This window comes from Boleophthalmus pectinirostris, unplaced genomic scaffold (assembly GCF_026225935.1).
Source record: "Boleophthalmus pectinirostris isolate CB_2022bp ecotype Guang Dong unplaced genomic scaffold, ASM2622593v1 HiC_scaffold_15, whole genome shotgun sequence".
NCBI lineage: Eukaryota > Metazoa > Chordata > Actinopteri > Gobiiformes > Gobiidae > Boleophthalmus > Boleophthalmus pectinirostris.
Window position 1 is genome coordinate 24,073,927 of NW_026571070.1, and position 17,984 is coordinate 24,091,910.

Sequence of the window (17,984 nt, forward strand, 5' to 3'; positions counted from 1 at the left end):
CAATTCTTTGCCCTACCACAACTGGGGTGCAATAATACACCAGTGACTTTAGATGATGAGAAAAAGAGGGTAACCATTATTCACAATAGTAGTAATTTGGGGGAAAAACTTTCATTTTGATCAAAAGTATTTACTTAGTAAGCTATTTGTCTCCTTAGATGATACTAATAGGATTACATTGGAACCTGGCCAGATGCCTAAGCAGTGATTGATGACACTGGCAGCACATAGCATATGGAAAATGTTCTGCTGTAACGAGCCATAGAGAGCTTTATTTAACTTTGTGTTCTAGACTAAGCAGAACCAGTTTAAACATGATTCTCCCTGCTCAAAAATCTAATGAATATGTATTCTGTGGCTCTAGGGCAAAAGAGCATTTTGACTGCAGAGTCAGAACTACCCAGCAGCGTTTCAATCAGTTCCACTGATGGTCTGTGAGTGAAACATGTCGTCTGACCTCCTCAAAGCATCCCAAAAGTACCCAATGTTCCTGATGCTTTAAAACAGCTATATATGCCAAATCACCATGGCAATTTAGTCTGTCATGAATACTGCAATTTACGTGAAGGAACATGAGCAGCAAATGCAGTCAGTGACACTACTCTCTGTGATTTGGGCTGAATAGAAGATTCCTGAAGCTCATTCTTTGTAAAAGAACTATATAATGACCAGTTTCTATTTTCCATCTCATGTTGACTCATGTATGAATAGAGACTGCACTACGACCTCAAATTACAATGGAAGGGCCTGATCACTGATCAAATGTAAGGAGAACCTGCCTCTCTCAAAGCATAGATATGTTTCATAATAAATGTGTGTGCTGATTCTAAACATTTCAATACAAAATCTATTTATCCGTTGTAAAATTGGACATGCACAGGCCATTTTTGCTAGCAGTATTGTATTATGTACTTTACAGTTCACTTTTGCACTTTTAATGAAGATCATTCTGAGGATGGGCTTACTGTCTTGCTCAAAGGAACATCAGAAAGCACAATGCTTTTGAATCAGGTTGAGTTCACCAGTAGAATTGACTTTCTCAATTAGGTTTTCAGTTGTTTGAAACATCAACATTGAACTGTAGTGGTGGAAAGTGTGATGTTTAGTTCTCTCAAAATCACTCCAATTCAACATTTTCTGGGGCAAATGAAACTGCTTCTTCTGCACAGGCTCTCAACATTTTCCATTCTTCTGCATGTACATTAGTATCAAATGGAAAAGTAACTGTCTACATGTTGCAGACAGTTACAGTTTGTGTTTCTGTGAATGAGTTTTGCTCTCACCAGCACAAGTGTGTCAGAGTATGTGGCACTGAATCACACTGATGTAAACAGAGCCAAAAGGTTGGACTTCCCCAGTCCCAGCAGAGAAACAGAGAGAGGGGTTGCCCACTAGGGATGCAATGATACATTTTAAGATGCAAAAAAAAAAAAAAAAAAAAACTCATATTTTTTCTGCTAATGAGTATAATATAATAGCATGATATTAATGAAACATTGCATACAGTACATTAGAGTACATCCACTGTAAAGTTGTAGTTTATATGTGAAGTGTTTTAGTTCATTGGTTCAATGATTTACAGCTCAAAATTTTTATTTAGTGAAAATAAGAATAGAGCTTTGTCATATATAAACCGATTTTATGTGGTACACAGTGCTCAAAAATCTGTCAAAATGTTTTAAGACTTTGGTAAACTACAAAGCTGCACTGGTTGATGGATTGTTGGACCATTATGGCTACCAAAGTCAGGTGCCTCACAGAATATAATCTCTGAAAAGTTTCACATGAACCATCTCCATCGCGATAGAAGCACAGAACAGACTCACCATCAGTAGCACAACCTCTGTCACATAGAGAACACACGTATTCCACTGGGTCGTGTTCTTTAGTCCAACAGAAGCTGACCGCATCAGTGGCACAAGGAGTAAGCTGTTTTTCAGTGTTTATTAGCCATGTAGTTTTAAGTTTCATTTCTGTAAAACGTAAACCAATGTGTGCAAAGCTGCATTAAGCACATTACTACTCATTTATCCACCCACTTTCACATTCATAATACACATTCTCCAAGACAGGGAGGCAATGCCGGGCGAGTTATGATCTGCCAATGGATCGTGGATGCCTGCGCTAAGGTATCAGTCTCAAGTGACGTCCCTTTGTTTCAATTAATGCGTTTTATCATCTGGTGTGCCTTATGTATGAAAATAGACGAGAGAATTCAACATTACTGATATTGCGCCTTATAATCCGGTGCACCTTATAGTCGGTATATATGGTATATGAATCTGCCATCAAGGTTTACTATGTAACCAGAGTTCTGTGAATTCTTTAAAATACAAACCCAAATAACATGGTTTTCATGTTTTCCAGGCACAAAACCGGCAAGCCTCCACCTGATGAAGAGCAGCATTGGGGCAGTGTTGTGGTTCTTCATGCCTCTTCCTCGGCTCTCCGTTGGTGCGATGAGTCAGAGGCCAGACCGATGGGTCCATTTGATTTAGCCGTCAGCTTACCTCAGAACAAACTGCTGGACTGACCTACATAACTGTGTTTATTTGTCATGGCATTGTTGGAGTGGTGCTCTTGAGAGACTGCCTGCCCACACGTTTAATAAGTGGCTTTCTGGCGTCCATTGTTGACCTGACAGGCGAGGAGGGGCCCGGAGATGGATAGACGGTTGTTTACCCTCGGCACTGACAGGTAAAGCTTATGTGGGCCGTGTTAAAAAGACTGAGTAATCGGACATGTGCGGCAAGTCCAACAAGCCTGAACCTCTTTTCGGCCGGTGAATCTATTTGCTATTCAAATCTGGTTGATATGGAAATCTGCAGTTTTATTGTGCCAGAAACACCATAGCCATTGTTGTGTGGTGGCTTTGACATGGGTGGTAGTGTATAATTGTATGTGGGTTAAGTTTAAGTGGCGATTTAGCTTCCTGGTACGAAAAGATGACAAATATTATTCATTTTTGTAAGGATACAAATCTTCCTGGAGACTCATTGACCAATCATGGTCTCTTTGAGAGAGATAACTGGATTGACAGTTTGTTTGTGCCAATACTTGTTCACTCACCAACTCAGAATTGGTACTAAACTGAGACTTTACCAAAACTAAACTGGGACTAGATCAGGACTAAATCAGAATTTAACCAGGGCTACAATAGAACCAAACAAGTCTTTATCAAGTCTATATTGAAACTGCTCAAACCAGGACAAGTATAAATGTACCCTAAAACCATTGTGAATAGGGCTGGGAATCACAGGATCCCTCATTATTCAATCCGATATATAATACATGGCTCACAATATGGCGATACATGCGATAATCGATATATTGCTTTTATTTTAGGAACCAAAAACATTTATTTTAGTGACAATATTTCTTTGTTAAACCACTATTTGTGCAAAGTTAATATGAAATATGTCTATTTTAATAATCAAAACAGTGAATATGTTTGTTTCCACTAAAATAAACAACAAAATTGTCATGCAGTCACAAAAAATCAATCAAAATCATAAATGGCAAATCAAGTTTCAAAAAAAAGTCCAGGGACATAACAATGTATAAGTTGGACAGCTTATTTCTGAGCATCTTAACAATTTGCGCTAACGAGTTTTTGCACCATAACCTTCTGAAAAGTAATTAACAAAATTGCTTTCTAAAATTCCTACCCACTTTGAAATGCACATCAATTGCTATAATCCTAAATGTCGGCTTTAATCTGCTGCAAAATGACCAGTCCAAGTATGTATGACTAGGCAGCGACAAGTGCGCCATCGTTTACTGCTCGTTACCACGGTGTTAATGAAATATTAATAGTGTCTCGTCATTGGCCTGGCTCATCGGGGGTCAGAGGTCAGCTGCTGTCTGTCTGCAGAATTCATTAGCTTGATTTAAAGGCTCAGCTAAAGGTTAATGTGGTGGATCTCCAGGACATCTCCATACAAGTGTCAGTCTTGCAGATCACTGGGTAGAACTTTATAACATGCAATGAAGAGAGAAGACCAAACAATTCAACACTCGTTTTATTTACTGTAGGTTACAAGTACAGTTTGAATCCATTTCTTCTCAAATCGTCAGTGATCAGTTTAGGCATTTTCATCAAGAGGACTACAAACTGTGATTTATGTGATATATTTAATCTTACCATGACAGTTATTTCTACTACTACTACCACTGCTACTTCTGCATCCACCATTATTGGATTTACTAATACTTTTGCTACTGCCTCTTTCTATAAATCTTACTTATGCATCAGTGTCCTTCTAGAAAGAAATGGGACTTTTTTGACATTTGTGATGCCAGCAGTTTTCTGTTTAGTAATACTGACTAGTGGTATAGTGCAGTTACAGTAGCTGCGGAGGAGTCGTCAGTCTTGAACCAAATGTCTCCAGTGACATGCTGGGAGCAGGCCAAATCACTTTCTCACCTCCCGTCCGTCTCTTCTTATTGTGTGTTATTTTAGGCCTGTGTGAAGGCCCCTCGGTGAATGTCAAGACAGCGAGGGGGTCCCGGGACGTCCTCTGCAGCCCTGGTCCTGTCCTCGCGCCGCCATGTTTGTCACTCCAGTTATCTGCAGGAAAGAATGCACCGTGCCACTAATGAGGTGAGGCACTGCTCTAGTCAAATGTAAAAGGGATAGTAACCTCCAGGATGCAACAGACAGTAATGGGCATTGGTAAAACAGGGGAGAAAATATCCAGGCCTCATTTTAGTGGTAGTGAAATATACAGTTGAGGATGATCTTGCTGCTTTTGTATGTTTTCAGAATCGGTTAACACCCCCGCCCCCAAGATATTTCACTGTAGATGTATTGACCATGTCTTTTGACATTTTAAACAACATGTGATTGAGTGCTCCTCTGTTAAATGCAGTTCTATACTTAAACATAGACGCACCCACTCCTATTTGTCAACCTCCGTCATGCTCTGAATGACACGCTGCTTTTCACCAATCACCATGAAGTGAGAACATTCAGAAAAGGCAGATAACATAACAAGTAACCTGTTAAAGGTTATACAAAGATATTAACTGGACATGAGTTGTGACTCAAAACTCTTTCATTTCAAGAATGATCTAGAATTTGTGTTCACTAATGCCTTGCTTGCATTTTCTCATTTCTCATCTTTATTTTTAAATACTTATAAATAGCCCTGTGAGCTCACCCCTGTTCAATATGTCCCTGGGGTAGTTTGGAGTATCTCTCACCCCCTTCTATGTAAGTCAATAGGACTCAGCCTGCCATCTGTGGACACTGATACTCTGCTGAATCATACTATAAAAGTGCTCCTCCGTGTCTCTGTCCCTGTCGTTGGCTGCACCCTGTCACCCCTGGCACCCTCTTCTCTCTGGGGATGGGTCTGAGCTGCTGGAGATGTGGCACACACACTGCCAACTGGGACTAAGGCTGCCTTCAGACTAAAAATAGCTCTACATTATAAAAATCTATGTGGACGCACTTTCAAAAACACTGGGGTGTATGTAAGCTGGTGCATGAGCATCAGTACCTTCTGTTGGCACACACAGTGCCCATATCATGTAATGTAACTTAAATTTCTTTTGTCCATGTGTTATTATTTTGAAAAGGTGTGAAACCAAGACTTTGAGCCCTGCATGTTAAAATAATGTTTGCTTATTATTAGTGGGATCGTGAATGGTTTTCCATACGTCTTGTATGACTTTGTGTTGTTGGAGGACAGTTGTAAAAACATAGCAGTGACACCTCGTCAGTGCCACAGAGCCCAGCAGGCCCATCCTGCTCTGATTAATGGAGCTGTCTGCTGCCTGGAGTTTAGAGCAGGCCTGCAGTCCCCCCTCTGAGCACACTTTATTCACTCACAACAGATGGGCCCCCTGGGGCCCCTGGCTTTTTCACACCTCTCTAGCACTCGCACTAGCACACAGCTCCTGGACAGCTCCTGTACAGGTACTTCACCGACAGGTGACCCCTGCCAGTCTTCCTCAGACCGGCCTGTCTCTAACACTACAGACTGCTGCTCATTTGCTCAGAAATGGCACCTCAGCTCATCTCAAAGAGCTTTGCACTGCATTGTGTCTAAATTGTTTGTTTTCCTACCCACAGATAGTACATTATTAGTACATTATTAGTACATCATTATTCAAAACTCCTACATGTGTACAGATATTATCATATTGCTGTTATGATTTAATGCTGATACATTAAATCATATTTTCAGACAGTTTAGGGTTGCTGAAGTGACCTATTTGGGCTACAGTGTGTACTGCAGGTTATAGTAAGCTGAAGAAACAACACATAAGAAGCTAAAACATCAGGTCCACAAGAGAAAGTGTATTAACTGCACTCTCACTCTCTTTTATCACACAGACTGAGTATTAAGTATTGCGTTTATCTAAAAGTGAAAGTATTTGCTGCTTTAGTCAGACATTAGTATTTGCCAGAAGTCCTCTTTTTCTTGTTAAAATTCAGCCCTCACACAAGGCTCTGATTTGCCCGTTTTGCCAAAAGAGACAAATGTGGCACCAGAATCCTGAGCTCAATGCCATGCTTCACCAGGCTCTCATTCACACAACAGATGCCAGCCTTCACCACGACTCCTAATACATTTTACATTAACACAACTTTGCCCAAGCGCTTTAATAGTTACAAATGAGATGGTTGGTTGGGACTTGAGATGTGTGTCTTACCTCTGTGGTTGTGTGTACTGTTGTTCTTGTTTTCACTATCAGACAGCAACAGTGGCCAGTTCAGTTACTGCTGATGTAACACAGATTATAGTTGCATATAACGGTGGAATTAGTCACTTAAGGGGTTCATTTTTGAGTGAGAACTGAAGGATTTGACATAGACTTGTTTTGTTTGTATTTTGTCAGTTACCCTTTAAACCAAAGTAGTCTGATCTTTGCCTCGAGTAGAAATGTTAAGATTATGCGGTGAATTGGTAGTTGTTATTATTCAGGTAGGTCAAATTATATTTGTAAGACAAAAAAAAATCCTCATAATAATCATAATACTCAAACTGGATATTGTGATGTCTCATTGTTAATATTGTGTCCTTAGGCAAGACACCATACATTGTTTTTGCATGGCTGTACCTTGGATTTTTTTCAACTTTCAGATAGTAATTTTTCAATTACATATTTCTATTAGTTCAATTCAGTCTTTACTGTGGCAGTGGCTCAACTGGTTGAGCATCACACACCCCACCAGTGCATACTACTGTTGTGTCTTTGGGCAAGGTACTTAACCCTTCTTGAAGACCTTTTTTATTTCTTTTGATTAAAGCTACTTTTATTCGAAGTGCTCACAACTTTGATCCAATACTAATTTCAAATGTGAATGACTTCAAATTCAATCCCTCTTTAGTAACTTTAGTAGTTTGGCTCTGGAGTGAGTGAGTAACTGGTACTTGATCTTTCCAGTAATATGAAAGATTTCTTGTGAATAGTTTTGTAACTCTATCCATCTTCTCCTTGGCCTCAGTCCATGGATGCCGTGTCCAAAGCATTTCCGACAGAGGCTGCAGATGACACACCTCCAGGATCACTCGACTCACTAAGAACTTCCTTTTCCTGATTGTTTTTCATGCATGACGTATGTATGAATGGACCACACTCCAGTCAAACAGATGCTCGGTTTAAGGGAATTAGGCTTACAATGTAAACAGATGGAGGATTACACACAACACGGCGTACACACGGCTTTACAGTTTTGTTCATTCACAAGTGAAATATTGACTATGATTTTGTTTTGGCTCGCATGCTTTGGTTATTTTCCATCTTTTTATAACACAACAGCATTTTGGTATCTTGCCATTACAGGAGAAATAGAAAGGATATTCACCTCATATTTTTGTTAAACATGGATTATATGATTATATGGCTGTGAGGGACTCATTGTAACCAGATAAAAAAAAAAAAAAAACATTATTAAAGAGTGTGGGAAGTGCAGTATTGCCATGTAGTGAGGAGGGTATATACACAGGCAGAAGGGGGCTGAAGAACCTGACCAAAAGAAGGCCCACTGTGTTTTTATGAATGCGTCATTGCTCTGCTTAGAATGTTCCACGATATGACATTAAACCTTACATTTATTTAATTACAGGTTGTTTTATTGCTCAAAAAGTTTGCTCAAAATTCGGACTGTGAGTGGAGTTGCCTCTCCATAGATCTGACCTGTAACTTGGTCTGGTTTGGTGTCCAGGAGGATAGAAAAGTTTAATGCCATACTGTGAAGCATTCCAGACAAAGCAATAACATCTCCATTTGACAAATCCTCCAACAGAAAAGTTACACAATGCACCTTTTAAGACTGTACAAATTGGAAAATCTATACATTTGATTATTTTTATGTCCTAATAGTAGGGATGTAGCAATATCCAAATCTCTCATTACGATATTATCAAAATATGCATCTCACAGTATGATATTTATTGCGATATTTTGGTGAGGCTAATATAATTGTAGATAGGACACTTTTTTGCTTTTAAAATACCATGACAAGATTTTGGTGCGAATTATTTCCGTCATAATCCCAAGAATTCAAGTAAAAAATATATTTCTTCACTGAAATGAATCATGGGATATGTAGTTTCTGATGTTCATAATCTGTTGCTACTATAAAACTGTGCATTTAAGTGAAGGAATTAGTAATTTAATATACTGTGACAGCCCACAATATCACGATATTTCGGTTATTGTTACATCCCTAGCTAATAGAATAATTTTCTCACAGGTTTTGCAATATGTGTTTAAAAATAAGATTCTATTTAGAGTACTGATAACTGAAGCTAATACACGAACCTTATAACATCTTTGTATAGGTATAGGACATTCTATTATCTAAATAATTGCAGCCTTTGCAATGACAATAATTCAAGTAGTAATTTTGCTTACATTAATTGTGCAGCTCTAGTTTGATTTGCCAAGCCTTTCATTCTCATTCTCCTTGGGCTCTTCCCCCAAAGACTCTCCCTGCAGACTCGCACACTCGCAGTAGCCTCTAAACAAGCCTTTGGTGTCTGCTTTCACGCATCACTCCTCTGTTACCCTGTGCCCCCTCTCAGCTGATGCTCTTGTCCTGCTTTGTGTGGAATGCCCTCACCGCCTGGCCCAGCCCGCACCTCTGCTCTGCCTAATCTCCTGGACCGGAGCCAGACCCCAAATGCACAGATCCCCTCTTTTGAGTAGAGACAGCAGAGTCAGCAGACTGAGCAGAGCGCCTCATGCACACTCCCTGGCCTCACATGCACGCTCGCACAGACCACTCCGCTCCATGTCCTGAAAAGGAGGTTATTACGGGCTCACGTGAATGTGCCTGGGACTCATCAGCTGCTCCAGACTTTTTTCTTTCATTTACCCCACAGTGGGAGAGGAGCTGTTACATTAAACAAACAAGGGGCTGACGTGTAAATATTTAGCCTTCAGCGTTCAGTTGAGTTCAAAGCAGGCACAGGAATAACTCTCTGGGAATTCTTAATCTCAAAAGAAACTCTGATAAAAGGTTTCATATTGAAGCAGTCCTCAAGAAAATTGGCGTACAGACATTAATTATGCACAATTATCCACACTGCAATGGAATAATATTTTTGCTGGACCTGGTGTGGCATCAGAAATAGTCTTCGCATCACCTGCTCAGTTATAAGAAGTATATACAAAATATTCTGAGCCATGAATCAGTTACATGTGAAAAGGAAAGGAATGCAGGGTTTCTTTGAAAATCACTTTGACCCACTTTTAGCTAACACACCTAACTGTTTTGTTTTTTTTGGGGTTTTTTTTTTGTCAATGGGCAATGACGTTTTTTGCACACAGGACACATGCTTTCAACTCTGGAGTTGGTCTTACAAAGTGTGGTGTCAAAGGGATGTTATAACCTCAGTGGTAAAAACATTGTTAAACTCACGCTGTGACTGTTTACTACCCATGACTACCAGTATTGCTAAGTGAAAATGTACCAATACTGATACTGGTTTTAGGTAATTGGAATACTCAGAGTCCAAACAAGTTAAATGTATTGACGTATAAAATTGTGCTCTGAAATAATGTTTATTTTCATTTTATAATTCAGTCATTTCAATCAGCATGTTGTCTAAATCCAAGTATTTGTATAGGTATTAGGGCTGGGCAATTAATCAAATTAATTAATGTTTTTAATAACTGAGATTTGGAAAAAATGCACAATTGTGAAATCGAGGATTATGAAACAAGTTTACTCCTGACTTTCTTACTTGCAAAACAGGTTTATTGCAATTTAAACAGGTGGGATTGTAATCTCAGGAGTGACAAAGCTGAGTCAGTACATGCCTTTTGAGTACATACAAGCTGGTCCCTTGATTATGTCATACACACATGTAACTGGACATTAGCGCCTTAGAGGTTAAAGGTCCTAGAAAGAGGTCATGTCCAGGGGTCAGGCAAAGCCATTTCAAGCATAAGTCCACCCGAGAGACCTGGGAACGCTCCACTTATTTTGTGTTCAGTCATTTTGGTTTCAGAGGTGCCGACTTTTGACCCCTGATTTCCTTTTTGGCCTCCTTTATTACTGTCAACCCTGTGAAACTATGCGGCCATTTTGGATCCACTTAAGTGTTTTACGATATTCCTGGCTGCAGATGAAAGCGGGAGATTGCAGGCGCTCTTGGAAGTTCATTTGTGAAGTGTCAGCATGGTATGTTTGATTGTCATAGGAACAGGAGCCGTGAGCGCTTGAGTGAGAGCCGTTATCTTGTCACCTGCTGCCTTGCGGAGCTCCAAAAATATACATAAATACAAATCTCTCTTGACGGTGACATAAATCATTTCCTGTAAAAGTTATCGTTATCAGCTGGTTCACACATGGGTCAATAAGTGTATAGCTTCTCTAAAAATAGCTTACGGAAATATTTGAGATTTTTTGGTGCTGTAAATTGAATCATAGATAATTGCATCCTTTTTAAAAACGGAAATGTGATGTGCAGTGTCAGTGTGAGTGCCGTGTTGTTCTTTTATTAAATTTGTCCTAATGAGTGGAAGTGGAGATGAAAGTGCGTGCGACTGGTGGGATTCCTGGACTGTTCCGGAGGACGGGGCCTCTTGTAATGCTCGGAGACTAATATTTCATACAGATCATATGCTTCTGTGTCTCGCAACAATTTCACACAAATGTACTTTTTACACAGGAAGTTGAGAGACAAGCTGCCAGGGGCTTTTGTGGGCTGCACCATGACCTGGCATGACCCTGGTTCAAAATTGGTTTTACTGTTTTGCCTTAATATGTCACCAAAACGCTGTTACGAAAATGCCATAAACTCCATCAGAAATGTCATAGCTGAATGATGGCTGATATGCACGATGCACGCTGTTAGTGGAATGTGAAAATATAAAGATGTTTATCATCTAGGAGGAATGCATAACTACATACAGGATGTGTCATAACTAGACTTAATTAATGTGCTCAAGGTTGTCTCTCTAGTTAAGTTACAAGTTCAAACTTATGTGTAGAGAAAGTCATTTGGACTCTCCTCTGCCCTAATGGTCTCAGGCTAAGTAAGTATTAGTACTAAGTATTGTTCCATTTCATTTGCACATTTTTATGGGATATCATATCATACACTCTATTAGCATTTGTCTCTTTTTGTTAATTTTATTTTTTATTAATTATTTTGTTTCTTAACATATTTTGAATATACCCACACCTTCACTAATGTAATTTGGATCATTTTCATGCCCAGTCCACCTTCAGTGTGCTGCTAATGCAATGTGTTTTTGACCAAATTAACATTTAACTATTCATCTGTCAAAAAATCTATACTCTGATACTAATCAGTATTTGCCTGGGATCCAGAATACACACTTCATAAAATACTTTACAAAGATGTGAGTCTGGTCACCAGTGTCTCTCCCTGTTTTTGAATGGGGATTAGCTAATCGGGGACATGCATATCGGGGGAAAATAAAGGGAAAAAATCTCACAGGGGGCTGAAAACATTGCAGATTTCTGCAGAATCAATGCTCAAAACACTAAACACTATTGAGTTGTAAATCATAGTTTTTTTTGTTTTGTTTTTGTTGTTTTTTGTATAAAAATTTAACCATTTACCATCATTGGAAAAAGTCTATTCTAAATGCATGTTCACTTTTGACTCATTTGCCAGGCAAAATCAGTACTAAGACTTGTACTGAACTTGTTCCAGAATAGTTTTGGAAAAGTCTTGAGCTATAGAAAAATGTAGTTTTTTTGGCATAAAAACTTGTTAGAAATGTATTTATAATTAATGTATACTATTAATGCAGATTTAGAAAAATGAGTCTTAAAGTAAATACTATTACTCCAGCTGTTGTGTGTCTGTAAATTAAGCCTGGATGAATTGAGCTAGTAGATAATCCTTCATGTATTATTCATGGGCAGCAGCGTGCTCTGGAATGTGGTTACTGTTTCACTTTTACGAGGGCGGATCATGTGACACATCTGAGGGAAGCCCACAAGTGGCACTTTGACTCAAAATGGCCAAAGGAGTCCAAGGTTCAGCAGCAGCTGTTATAGGACCATCAGCCTCTAGGTTGTCTTGGGGTTTTTTTTCTGTTAAAAAAAAAAGGGGAAAAAAAGGCATTGATGAATATATTTTGTTGCAATATTGGTTCTAGTTGCCTTGTTTACATGGCAACTAGAACTCTTAAATAATGCATTAACTCCCCAAATGATCAGTATTAAATCAGTTCACATTTTAAATATCTGTTGAGCCACTGTCATCACAAAATGTCAATTTGCCATATAATTTCTGTTGTTAGCTTGATTGTAAATGTAATGAACAGGGAGAAAAGACACTACAAAGCATCAGTGTTAGATGTTTGAAGTATGAGTCTTAGTCAATTAGAAACAGTAATATTGTTAATTACGATTTGAAAAGCAAAGAGAAAAACTTGTCCCTTGTTTAAATCAAAGCAATTTCAATAATTATTTCTATGTTGTTGTTAATTAGGGATGTAACTATAGCCGAAATATCATATCACAAGTCAGGGCTGTCACAATATATCAAATTACAAGTCTCTCTCCTTATTAATGTCATTGTTTTATTGTAGCAGTAGCTAATAAGCATAGGAAACTGCATAGAACATTATCCATTACAGTCCAGACAACATAAAGAAATATCTTTTCTATCATAGTTCTTGGAGTTATGGCACTAATGATTTATACAAAAGTCTTGGTCAAGGTATTTTTAATGGTAAGTGGTCACATTTATATAGCGCTTTTTCACCTTCAAGGCACTCGAAGCTCTTTACAACAAGGAAACACCCACCCATTCACACACACAATCATACACCAGTGTACAGACACTGGGAGCGAGGTGGGTTAAGTGTCTTGCCCAAGTACACAACGACAACATTCATCTGTGGGAGCTAGAATTGCACCGCCACCCTGTGAGTCAGTGGATCTGACCACTCAACTAATTATGTATTTTATTTTTTGTTTTTTTATGTCGAGCGTGAGATTCAAACTGCCAACCTTCAGATCAGCGGACAAACGTTCTACCAACTGAGCTGCTGCCGCACCACAAAAAGTAACATATGTACAGTTCTGTTAGCCTCTCCACAATATCACAATAAATATCAGACCTTGCGATACATAAATAGATAATTCCTATACATCCCTATTAATAATTTATTTATTTTTTTTTGGCCATGATAATGGCAAAAGAAAATTTCATCCATTGCGCAGAAGCATGCGTTAACATTATTCACACTGTCCAAGATTGCACAGCCTGCAATCAACCACATATGCCAATCTCAGTCAGAGCCACTTCGAGAATCAAATTTTAACGGCCGAGCGCTCTCCCTCAGATCGAGCGATGCCTGAAAAAACGACAAGAACCCCGTGTCCATTCATCCGGGCCCCTGCACCTGTTGAGTGGAGCGACCGCCTTTGTCTCCCTTTTTACGCGCTGAATTTACGGCCCTCAGCTGGGAGCCGGCCATCCACGGGGCCCGCTGTGGCAGAGCAGCTGTGATGATGACTTCACTGACTCCTCGTGCAAATGCTTCCCTAACTATACCCCTTCCTCCCGCCTCTTTCCTCACACACACACACACACACACACACACCTTGAACCTGATAGCATCTTGATTCGCCACGCCGTCTGCATCAGCTGTTCACTTCGATCCAAGACATTTCAAAGTAGACTTGAAAAGCGCCATTCATTTCTCAGTACCGGTTTCGTTTTGTAACTTTTGACTCGGGGCAGGAAGATTGCACAAAAATCTGCCTTAATAATCAAACACGTGTGGTTTTTGGTGACTTGGTATTAGCCGGGTGAATGCATGGTAAAAGCAGGTTCGATGAGGGCTCAGTTATGAATGAGTGAATGAGGAAGTGGCAGGGAACAGCTCGTCTTGCCTGCTGGCCTCTCCTTGAGCAGCTGTGGGTCAGTGTGTCAGTGTAATCTCTCATACACACACAGTACTAATGAGCCAGGAGCACAGAGGTCTGGCCCTGGACCCGCTCTGGCTCTGGTGCTAAGTGACAAGGCTGCCCTGCTGCATCCTCTGAAATCTTGAACTGTTGAAATTTGTTATAGTCTTTCTCAGACATGAATCATCCATTATTTACTGTCAGATTAGGTTTCATCCCTGTGCTTTTCTGTCACTATAAACAGTAGACAATAGGCTATGAGTGCACGAGTTGAGTTGGTAAAAACTTAATTCTCTGTATTTTGTGAATTATCAGTTTCCCGATAATACTGAGACACTATTGTGCCAGTCCTAAAGAAGACTTTTGTAGATTGGTGACAGTTGATAGTGTGTTTGTCCTCTAATTCAAAGGTTGGTGGTTTGGAGCCCACTCTCAGACAGGTTGGTGGTGCTATTCCAGCTTCCACAGATGAATGTTGTTGTGTCCTTGGGCAAGACATTTAACATCTTAACCAATCACGCCTCCAGCGTCTGCATACACTGGGGGTTTCTGAGTGTATTTGTGAATGGGTAAGTGGTTCCTTGATGTAAAGTGCCTTGAAGGTGGAAAAGTACTATATATAAAAAAGTGACCATTAACCAGTTTCATTTTTTGCAGTATTTTGATTATAAACCATACACTCAAGTGCAGGAAGTGTTTTGCTCAATGCAACACTGGCAACCTTTGGGTTTATGTGAGAGCATCTCAACTGGGCAAATGCAGACCATGGACCTGTTGGTACTCTTCCATAAAAATTAACCAGATTAAAGGTGCTGTACCTGATTGTCATTGACCTTCATACATTCTGAATCCTAATTAGTCACCACAATGACTTTACATGCTTTTATAATTCAGGTGCAGACAGTACACAGAGGACTTATTTTGACCTCAATCGCTGCTTATGCAATACAATGTTACTAGGGCAAGACCTTCACATAGAAAAAGAAAGAAATTGGGTGCAGGACCTTTTTAAGGAGTGTCACATTTTGTAAGGTACTTCATAGATTCACAAGTACCGTACACTATTTGATAGAGAATAGAGACAGTGTAAAACAGCAGTGTAAAACATGGCTGAGTGAACAGGACAGACAGATCAAACAGCAGTACTTTTGGTGAATTTACTAAAGTAGCACTCGGGTTTGCGGGAAGATGAAAGCACACATTTCCAACACTAGACGTTTTAGCTGCAGAGGTGAGCTTTGAGTTTTTAAGAATGACAATAAAACCTGTGATAGGTCAAAAACACTTGAGTTGCCTTTTGATCTGAAGTGCCAACTCGCCTTAAACATGTTTCAAATGGTGTCAGACTGAGTAAAGATGATACTTCTTTTTTTCTTGTCCTTTTGTTGGTCAGATTGCCACAGTCACTGAGTCAGCTCCACCTCAACCCAGTGCTTCACTGTTACCCTAGAATTTTCTATGAATATTAGGTAAAGTACGTGAACTGTCTTATGATTCACTTTGTGTCCAGTGTGCTTGTCAGATCATTTGGAATGGGATGAGACACATTTCCCACAGGACAGGTTTTAATCATTTGTAATGAAACAAATTTGTCTTTGTTTTGTTCAAAATGTATTATAACTATGGTTTTAAAGGAGGTGTATGTAGCCTGTGGTCTTTGAAGGGCCCATATTACACTATTTTCTTGTCTGTGTTATCATGGTTTTCCTCATGACAAACATGCCTGGATTTTATTTATTTTTTTTGTCTCATTCACATATGTAACCCCACAACTTTAGGGTTAGGATTAGCACTATGTTCTACCTTGTGATGTCATGTGGTGATAGAGGAAGTGCTCCACTCGGTTTTTAAACTCTACACCTTCACTAAAATTATTTAGATAATTTTAGCCCTGGATTTGCCAGTCTCTACTTAACCACTACTGTACCTTTTACCTTAAGAAAAGTATCGCTTCATCACAAGGTGAAACAGCATTTTGAGTTTCTCAAACATGTGAATGAATCAAAATACAACCCCAGGTATGTTTTTGATGTGGACACACCATTATCACATGGCTTAAAGCTCACAAGAGTCATTTTTGTGTAAAATAAGCCCTTTAAAGAACTTTTAAACTCACAAGTGAACCTGGATGGCACGTGCCTTAACCTGCATATAGAGGACTCATACAAGTTTTTCTCATTCACAGTATAAGGACAGCATATATGGCAACAGCAGAGGCACTAATTAATGAGTCCTTTTAGGTTTAAACCAAGTGGATTGCAGTATTGAAACTGGCAACCCAAATGAGAGACTTATGTGAGGCTCATTGTACTTTCTGATTGAAGAATCATCTTGAGAACCAAAACACCAAATAAATGAGCCCACAGATTTATGGTTTATGGAACTTAAAATAAAAATCTGACACACACTTCCTTTAAGTCATTAGCACGTTCTCCCTACAAATGATCCATAGTCTCCTGTGTGGTCTTCACGTCTGGCCCACCACTTTGCCCTTCCATTTTTTTCCTCTGGTTGCCCTTAAACGTGTCGCCATGGTCAAGAGGTTCGGGGTAATGAGCTTGTTGTTGTTGAGAGACTTGCCTGTGATGGGGGCTGGACAGCTCTGTGGTCCTGACATTCTTTTGAGTTCACGTTACAGTGCAGGATGTGGAGCAACTGGACCAGGCCGTGTTTAGTAACGCCTGACTCAAAGGGGCTGACGCTGCTCTCACTCAGTCACAGGCAGATCGCATGCTCCGGCCCCATACCATGACTCCAGAGCAGGGATTTAAATAGCGGAAGAGGGAAGGGGCCTTCGTGGAACACTGGTACTCGGAAACCAGTCGTGATGGTGGCTACGGTCCAAGATGTGAACTTAAGCATGTTAACATGATATAAGTTTAGAGCGTTCGTTACTTAGAATTATGTGGTGGTTAAATGGGATGTGATTGCAAATTGGAGAGTAGCCTGACATGTAAGGAAATGGATAAAGTGATATACCACAATGTTATTTGTAACAGTTTATTTTTTGACATAAATGACCAAAACCGCTGAGCAATTGTTTTTGAGATTTTTTTTGTAGATACATTTTCCCTAAATATGACTTTTTGCTATGCCAACTGGAACAAAAGTCACTGTCAAAGTATGTTAGAACTGCTTCATTTTGTTTTTACTGTTTTGGTTTTCAAAAGCGAAATCCACAAATGTTAAACTGGTTGTGGTACTAGTTAAAAGCTCCATCATGTTCATCAGATAACACACCCCACAACACACATCAGCATATTAAATAAGCTAATCAAACGAGAAAATAGTGCAGGGTCCATTGCCTGTCTCCAAAGAGATGTTATTTATTGATCTAGAATGTTCCATAATATGGCATTGAATCTACTTTACTACTTTAACTACTGGTATTTTTAATACTCAAAAATAACTTGAAAACCATCTAACTGCAAATGGACTTGCCTCTCCACAGATCTGACCTGCAGCATGGCTTGTCTTCATAGAGATAGATACGTTTAATGCCATACTGTGGAACTCTCAAAGAAAAACATTAACATCTAAATGGAGACAAGGGTGTAGCAGATGTTCCTCCATAAAGTTACACAGTATATCTTTTAACACTTACCATTTTTCTTGCTCCCTT

The 17,984-nt window shown here is 39.5% G+C and overlaps 1 long non-coding RNA gene across 6 annotated transcripts in view; it reads left to right on the forward strand.

Annotated features, from left to right (window-relative positions):
* LOC129408153 (uncharacterized) overlaps nucleotides 1-17,984 on the forward strand; it is a 39,684-nt gene that overhangs the window by 3,901 nt on the left and 17,799 nt on the right. For 3 of the 6 annotated variants that reach the window (XR_008631842.1, XR_008631843.1, XR_008631840.1), the window contains exons 2-3: nucleotides 2,368-2,697; nucleotides 4,463-4,603. This is a non-coding gene — a long non-coding RNA (uncharacterized LOC129408153). Of the gene's footprint in view, nucleotides 1-2,367; nucleotides 2,698-4,462; nucleotides 4,604-6,798; nucleotides 6,936-7,459; nucleotides 7,571-17,984 lie in introns of those variants that run through there. The other 3 variants (XR_008631845.1, XR_008631844.1, XR_008631841.1) reach the window with 3 other exon arrangements.